General features: G+C 35.7%; 1 pseudogene across 1 annotated transcript; it reads right to left on the bottom strand.

The window, feature by feature from the left end:
* Window positions 1-3,437: 3,437 nt before the first annotated feature.
* Window positions 3,438-6,550, bottom strand: LOC149244538 (indole-3-acetic acid-amido synthetase GH3.6-like; annotated as a pseudogene). The gene is made up of 4 exons (XR_016245842.1): window positions 6,033-6,550; window positions 5,263-5,364; window positions 4,210-5,039; window positions 3,438-4,123 (listed from the first exon to the last, which is right to left on the bottom strand). The product of XR_016245842.1 is annotated as an indole-3-acetic acid-amido synthetase GH3.6-like (transcript).
* Between the last annotated feature and the right edge of the window lie 216 nt (window positions 6,551-6,766).

Raw genomic sequence — 6,766 nt, 5'->3', positions numbered from 1 at the left:
ATATAGAGAGATACATGTTTAATCCATTTTTTTTATTATTAATATTTTTTTTGAAATGTTACATGCCAACTCCATATTAAGCATTAAAGGAAATACAAATCTCCATTTTACCTTGCATTAAAAAGCATCTATCAATGAAATAAGAAATATCTATCTAAAATATTTCATTTATAATCCATATTGATTTTTTTTTTTGTTATTAATATTTTTTTAAATGATACATATCAATTCTATATTAAGAATTAAATAAATTACACATCTCTCTTTCATAATGAAAAGTGGTATTATAAGATTTTTTTTTTAATTTCAATTACTTCATTCTCTTTATATAAAATTGTGATAAAATTATCTCTCTTAATATAGAATAAAATAATTTAATTTTACTTTATGTCAACAAAAAGTAAAATCAATTATACATCACTTTGTACTACATTTTAATATCAATATTATATTTTTAGATTTTTTGTGTAAAACTCTATATTGATTAGTGAAGAAATTATATATACTAAAAAGTAGAAAACAATGAAAACATAAATAGAATTTTTTTACTTTGAATTACTCTATTTCTCTATATAAAATTAATATAAAATTATGTGGAAATTGAAATATTTTTTATGTGTTATTTTATTATTTTTAAATGTATCCTCACAAAACAACATCTCCCCTATAGTGAATGTTGATAATAATGCTTCCATTAATGAACTACACTAGAATTCCTTTGGTGTTGATTTGATTTGTTGTAGATTGTTGAGATATTGTCTCAACTACAATCTCCCAATTTAGAATTAGTTGGATCTAATTCCAACTATATATGTGTAGCATATTTGTGATTGAAGGTGTGAAAACTATTTGTTTGTAACTTTGTTTTCTTTCTTGGTATCAGAGACCTTTTGGGCCTGACTCCCTTATGGGAGGGCCCAGGAATAGGTACAAGTGTGAGTATAGTTTGTTTATGTGAAGTTGTGTATAGATTTTTTTTAGGGCTTCTCCTGTAAATATGCTTCATCCATGTCTCAGGAGAGTGTCTCAGAACGATGGAATTGAAATCGTTTTAGCCCAAATGTCAACCATATGGTCTAAGGAGAAGAGTGAAAGCAATGTAGCTCCACATCAATTTAAAGTCAGACATCAAGCACAGATATAGAGAAAACAAGTAGCGTGAAGGCTCTACCGATATTCAAGTTAGAAAAGACATTTTTCCATTGATGCTTGTTGTGGCACTGGATAACTGTGCTAAGCCACTTGTGGGAAGCTGCAATAGAATGTTGTCCATGCCCGTGTTGATTGAATCGTCCATCTGTTTGCTAGATTTGATGTTGTGTGAGACCAATCATATGGTAATTTGTGTAATTTGTGTATAGTGTCGTCTTGACATCTACGTGAACTAACGTTCATAAGTCTTGATCTACAGGAGATCTGTGTAAATAAGGGCTCACCCCTCTCTTTGATCTCAGATATAGCCATGCTTCTACGCTTTCATTTCAATTTGTTTATGTTCAAGATTTTAGTGTATTTCAAATGTGACGAAAACAACCAGATTGTGCAAAAAGAAAATGATTGTCAAAGCTCATTCTTACTGTGGATTTTGTAATTTGGATTCCATGGTCTTCTATTGTTGTGGTATTTGCTTTGCAATAGTGTCAGATCTAAGACCTGCAATTTCCTTTTAAATGTACAATGGGCTTCTTGCTTTGTATAGGAATTGGAAGGATCCTAGTAATATCATGGAAATACATAAAAAAGAAGACTCAAAGACATTTAATGGGTGGAACGAGAGTTACACTAAATTTGTCCACACATTTACGAGACACGAAAATATCCTGGAATTGGAAGATTCTGAGAAATTTAATGAGTATATTGTTACCAAGAATTTTAGTGTTCAATGATGAATAGATTGTTATTTACATTATTATAAATTGGAAGGGCCTTTGTGCCCCTGTTTTGTAGCTAATCTTGATGCGGTTCAGTGCATTTGTATGCCCAATCACATATTGTTTGTAATGGTGTGAGGAGATTGGTAGTGCCCAGTCTAGTGCATTCAGTGTACAACATGTGTCCCAAATTTCCTTCACAGAAATTTGGGGATCTATCTTCCATGGCCAAATTTTCCTGAAGGCTTGATTTCTGATTTAGCTGGAGCAAAACTGTTGATTCTCAAGTATAACACACAGAGAATCGAACCTGAGGAAATGTATATAATTTCTATTTGGAGGAGAGTGATTGATTAGTTTTTCTATCATGTGATTTGTTTCCTTATTTCTTAAAGAATTTGTTTTATCGTACTTTAGTTAGGTTTGTTTGTGAGATACGAAGAATCAACCATATTGAACAGAGTGATGTAATTTAAACCAGTAGTTGTTGTTGAATATGGTGCCACAAGAACAATCAATCATTTAATTATGTATAGTCTATTATAATCTTTGGTTCTTGAAGGATGTGGTGACCCGAAAACAATGACTACTAGCTAATGTTTGTATGTCAATAAGCTTGTGTAAAGCAAGTCACTTTGTAATACTAATTGTTGAATACATTTAGTATTCAGATATCTTCCTTATATAACATTTGAACATGGTGCACTATGTCTTCATTGGATGGGAGTTTGTCAATAGAGTGGTTTAGTATCGAGACATCTCCCTTGGAAAAACAACCAATTGAAAGTATGTTAAGAAGCGTCAGTCCTACAAATTTGTCAATGATGGTTAGAAGCAATTTTGTCTTAAACTGGTCAAGTGGTAAGCTCGAAGTTGTAGTGGAGAAAGAGTGGAGTTTGTGAGATGTCACAGTGTGTGAAAGTGGTAATGATGGCCAAACCAAACATATACTAGTGTTGACATCAATGTTGTAATTTGTTATTGTAATTTGTAATGTAAACATTAAAGGAGGATGTTGAAGATAATGTTTCCATTAATGCAGTATGCTAGAATTGGTTTGGAGTTGTTATAGATAATTGAGATATTCTTTCAACTACAATCTCCCAATTTAAAATTAATTAAATCTAATTCCAACTCTATATATATCATATTTATAATTAAAAAAAAATTGTGAATATAACTTTATTTTCTTTCTATAAATTCTCAACATAAACCTTTTTTATAATAAATAAACATACCAAACTATTTTTTAATTATAATATAATTTATATCTACAAAATTTATAAATAATTATACAAATTACACACTTGAATCTTGAATCGAAAGACTTATAAATTGAAAAAACAAAATTAAGATTCAGCGATTTTTTTCTATAAACGTGTCATCTATCGTTCATGAAATTTGAATAACTGTCTTTATATTTCTCGGTACAACACAACAACGCACAAACCAAGGTTAACCAAATTTCAAACCCAAACGAAATTTCAACCATTTTATTTTTACCCAATATAATAACAATATACCTTTTAACCATTTATTTTAACCCAATATAATAACAATAAGAAAACTACATATTCCATTCGAACATCACTCCATATTCCACCTATGTAATTACATATCTAATTTAATCACATAAACTCATGATCTTGCCAATCTCTCCATCCGAGTTACGCCCAATCTCTGCATCCGGGAGTCCAATGCGGCGGCTGCGTACTGAAGTAGGAATGCATGACCCTGGAGTTGAGAAGCTCAACAATGGGGGTGAATTTAACGCATCTGGGAGCTTTGTATTGATCTATGGATGCCCCTCTACTGATAGCGTAATCCATCAATTCGTCGAACGTTCCCTTCTCGACTACCCTAATTTCCAAGGGGCCAATAGACTTATCCGACGCTCTTCCTTGGCGATACACAGAATTCAGGTATTCTTCTACAGTCAGGCAGCAATCTTCAAAAACCGAAGGAGGAACTGTAACTGCTTTGCTGTTGAAGCGAAGTTCCCAGTAGAGCACATAATGACCAGGTATTGTAGCTGTGTCGGCATAGCTTGTATACTGTGTCGATCAACTGTGCGTCAAACGGCTCCAGATGCTTAACAGAGTTCTGTACCGCACTGTGAAGCTCTACTTCATCCGTTTTGTCTGAGTCTATACTCAGCACAACATTCTGTCTGCATACAAAATGGAATTGAGGCGCAGTGTTGTGGAAGCCAGTCACACGTAGCACATCCCCCACTCTGTAACGATTCAAACCTGCATAAAACCAGTACTTTTAATGCAACATTCACACCAATATAATACACAGAAATGTCTAATTGAAAATCTTGTGCATATAGTACCAGCATATGTGGTGACCACAAGCTCGTATTCTTGCCCAAGCTTCACGTCTACAAGTTCAACCAGCTCCTCTCGCTCTTTCTCGTCGAGGGTCTTTGGCGAATCGAGCGTGTCACCACCTGCTTCTCGTTTCCGGTGAACGGGAAGGAACTCGAAATAGGCCATGTTTGGGAGTAAAGTGTAAGACACTTCTGATGGCTTGCAGAGAGGTTTCAGATTAAGTCCAAAGTAGCATTCCGATGAAGCGTACATGGTGCATACCAGAGGTAGGCCGCCGCTGTAGTAATCCAAAGTAGGAATATATTGAGCCATTGCACCAGTCACAATCACATCGATATACTTGCTGTTCGGCCACAGCCGAGTTATAATTCCTTGCCAAGATTCTGTTGAACATTGCCTTTCAATAAAATCAGCTAATTCTGGATTCGGGTGCAGAAGCTCCCCGACGGCCTCTCTCACTGATGGATCGGTCACCTCTTTGTTGAGAATGCCGGTTTTTATGTCGAGGCAAAATTGTTTCCAGTGCTCTTCCAGGAAGCGTATGGCTCTGATAAATCCAGAAGCGAAGACAGCTCCCATCCTTAGGACGTCATTATTTTGAAGGAGGCCGCAGAGCAGTTGAGAGTACATGCTCTGGTAGGAATCCTGACAGAGGACAGCCTGGTTAGGACTGGTGTAAACATTGTAGGGATCGTAAGGCCTCTCCTTGAAGTGGTTACTCTTGTAATAGCTCGTCAGCACGGGACGTGCGAGCAACCCTCCTGGAGTCTTTGCCTCCGATTTTATGAAGAAAAAATACATTCCCTTTCCCTTGTCAAGTCCTTCCATGTATCTGCATCTCCAACAATTAAAGATATTCAGTCTAGCACTCAACCGGAGGAATATTATAAATATGTACAAAGATGGTAAGAATATTTCATCAAATTGACTTGGTTATAGGTCATTGAATTTAAAAATATTCCTAAAATGTCCCCATTTAAATTCAACAATAAAAAGAAACCTCCAACAAATTTGAATATGGAAATTGGACATATTTAAGAAAGAGAAAGACTCACTGATTCATGACGGGCATGAGAAGACTATAGAGAAGAGCTTTTCTCTCCAATTCTTCCTGGATGGTGGGCATCAGCTTCCGTTCACCAGCAGAGGTTCCCGAGCTGTGCAAAATTTGTCACACAAATTTGTCAGGATCCAAGTTTCCGCAACCCATTGGTACTAATAAAAGACATGGGTCATTTTTATATAGATTTTAGCATATTCTGGATATTCAAATTTGAAAATTGGAAATTGACTTTAATTTTATCTATTTAAACTTGAGCATATGTCCATATCTCAGATTATTTTATCTATTTAAACTTGAGCAGCTTGAGTATTCTGAAATCTTCTGTCAAATAAGTAGTTGCAAATTTGATTTACCAAATATTTTAAAATATGCGATAAACAAAACAACTCCTATTATATATTCGAAACATTCTAAAATCTATACAAAACCAGTCTCCAAAATATTTTACAATGCGTCCTTATGTTGATTGAGGATTCCCCCGGGATCCTACCTAAATGGGCGAGGTCAAAGAATTGACCACGCGCATATGGAATATTCTGGAATCCATAATCGATTTAAGTTTAGGGATTTTACAATTCATCAAAGTGTTAGCCGCAAAAACAAATTATTGACTTTGCTATTGCAAGTTTCGATATCTGCACTCTATAGGTAAAAACATGAAATAATTTGTCAGGATTAAGAAGAAGGATTTAATGTTTTTATATTCGAACAGTAATGGTTTTCTGCCCGATCAATACAGAGTAGAGTGAAGATGGCTAATACCTTGTGAGGAATTCGGAAATTGGATGAGCAGAAAGAATGGGGGAAGTGTCTCCGCTAGCAATACGACGTATGTCAGGATTCACATCATCGTAAGTGATTACTGGCACACACTTCTTGAAAGTGACTCTATCACTTCGTCCATTGAGACCATATCTCCTCAAGTATTCGGTGTCTGCATTTCTCGACAAGATTGAGGAGAGCACCTGAGTCTGCACTTCGTCTGCATATGTGGTGACGGTCTCGATGAATTCCAGAGCTCTCTTGTTTCGATCTTCCAGAGAAGAATTCATCTCAACTTCCGGCAGTGTAGTCGTCATAGCAAAATCCCGAATAGTATCACTAGGGCTGGTGATCTCTGGGGGAGACCTCGGTGGTCTGGTCGGGGAGAGCCCAGAAGTATAGGAGTAGAGACCGTGTCGTCTCTTAAATCTTTATCTGCAAAAGAGGAAGCAGATTTCTACAGGAAAATCATACGCTAAACAAACTCAACACAGCAGCGTTAGTAACTTCCAGATATCTATTCGCCATAGATTTCTGTTCTGAACTGCCACATACAATGAATGGAATTTATAGAGAAAGCAGCTCATGGAAATGAGCGACTAGTCATCCTTATCACAGTCAACTGTTGAATAGTCAAAACAAGTTGGTAATTTACAAGAAGCAGCTGAAGGTATGAGTAGGCTGGAGCCCTTCTCGTACGCTAGTGTTACAGCTGATTCCAATTCAACTGCTTG

The sequence above is a fragment of the Pinus tabuliformis genome, chromosome 8, assembly GCF_031772625.1.
Source record: "Pinus tabuliformis cultivar Carrire ecotype Pingquan chromosome 8, CPIR1, whole genome shotgun sequence".
Taxonomy (NCBI): Eukaryota; Viridiplantae; Streptophyta; class Pinopsida; order Pinales; family Pinaceae; genus Pinus; species Pinus tabuliformis.
Note: the sequence above shows the minus strand (reverse complement) of the source record. Positions and strands in the feature narration are given on the sequence as shown.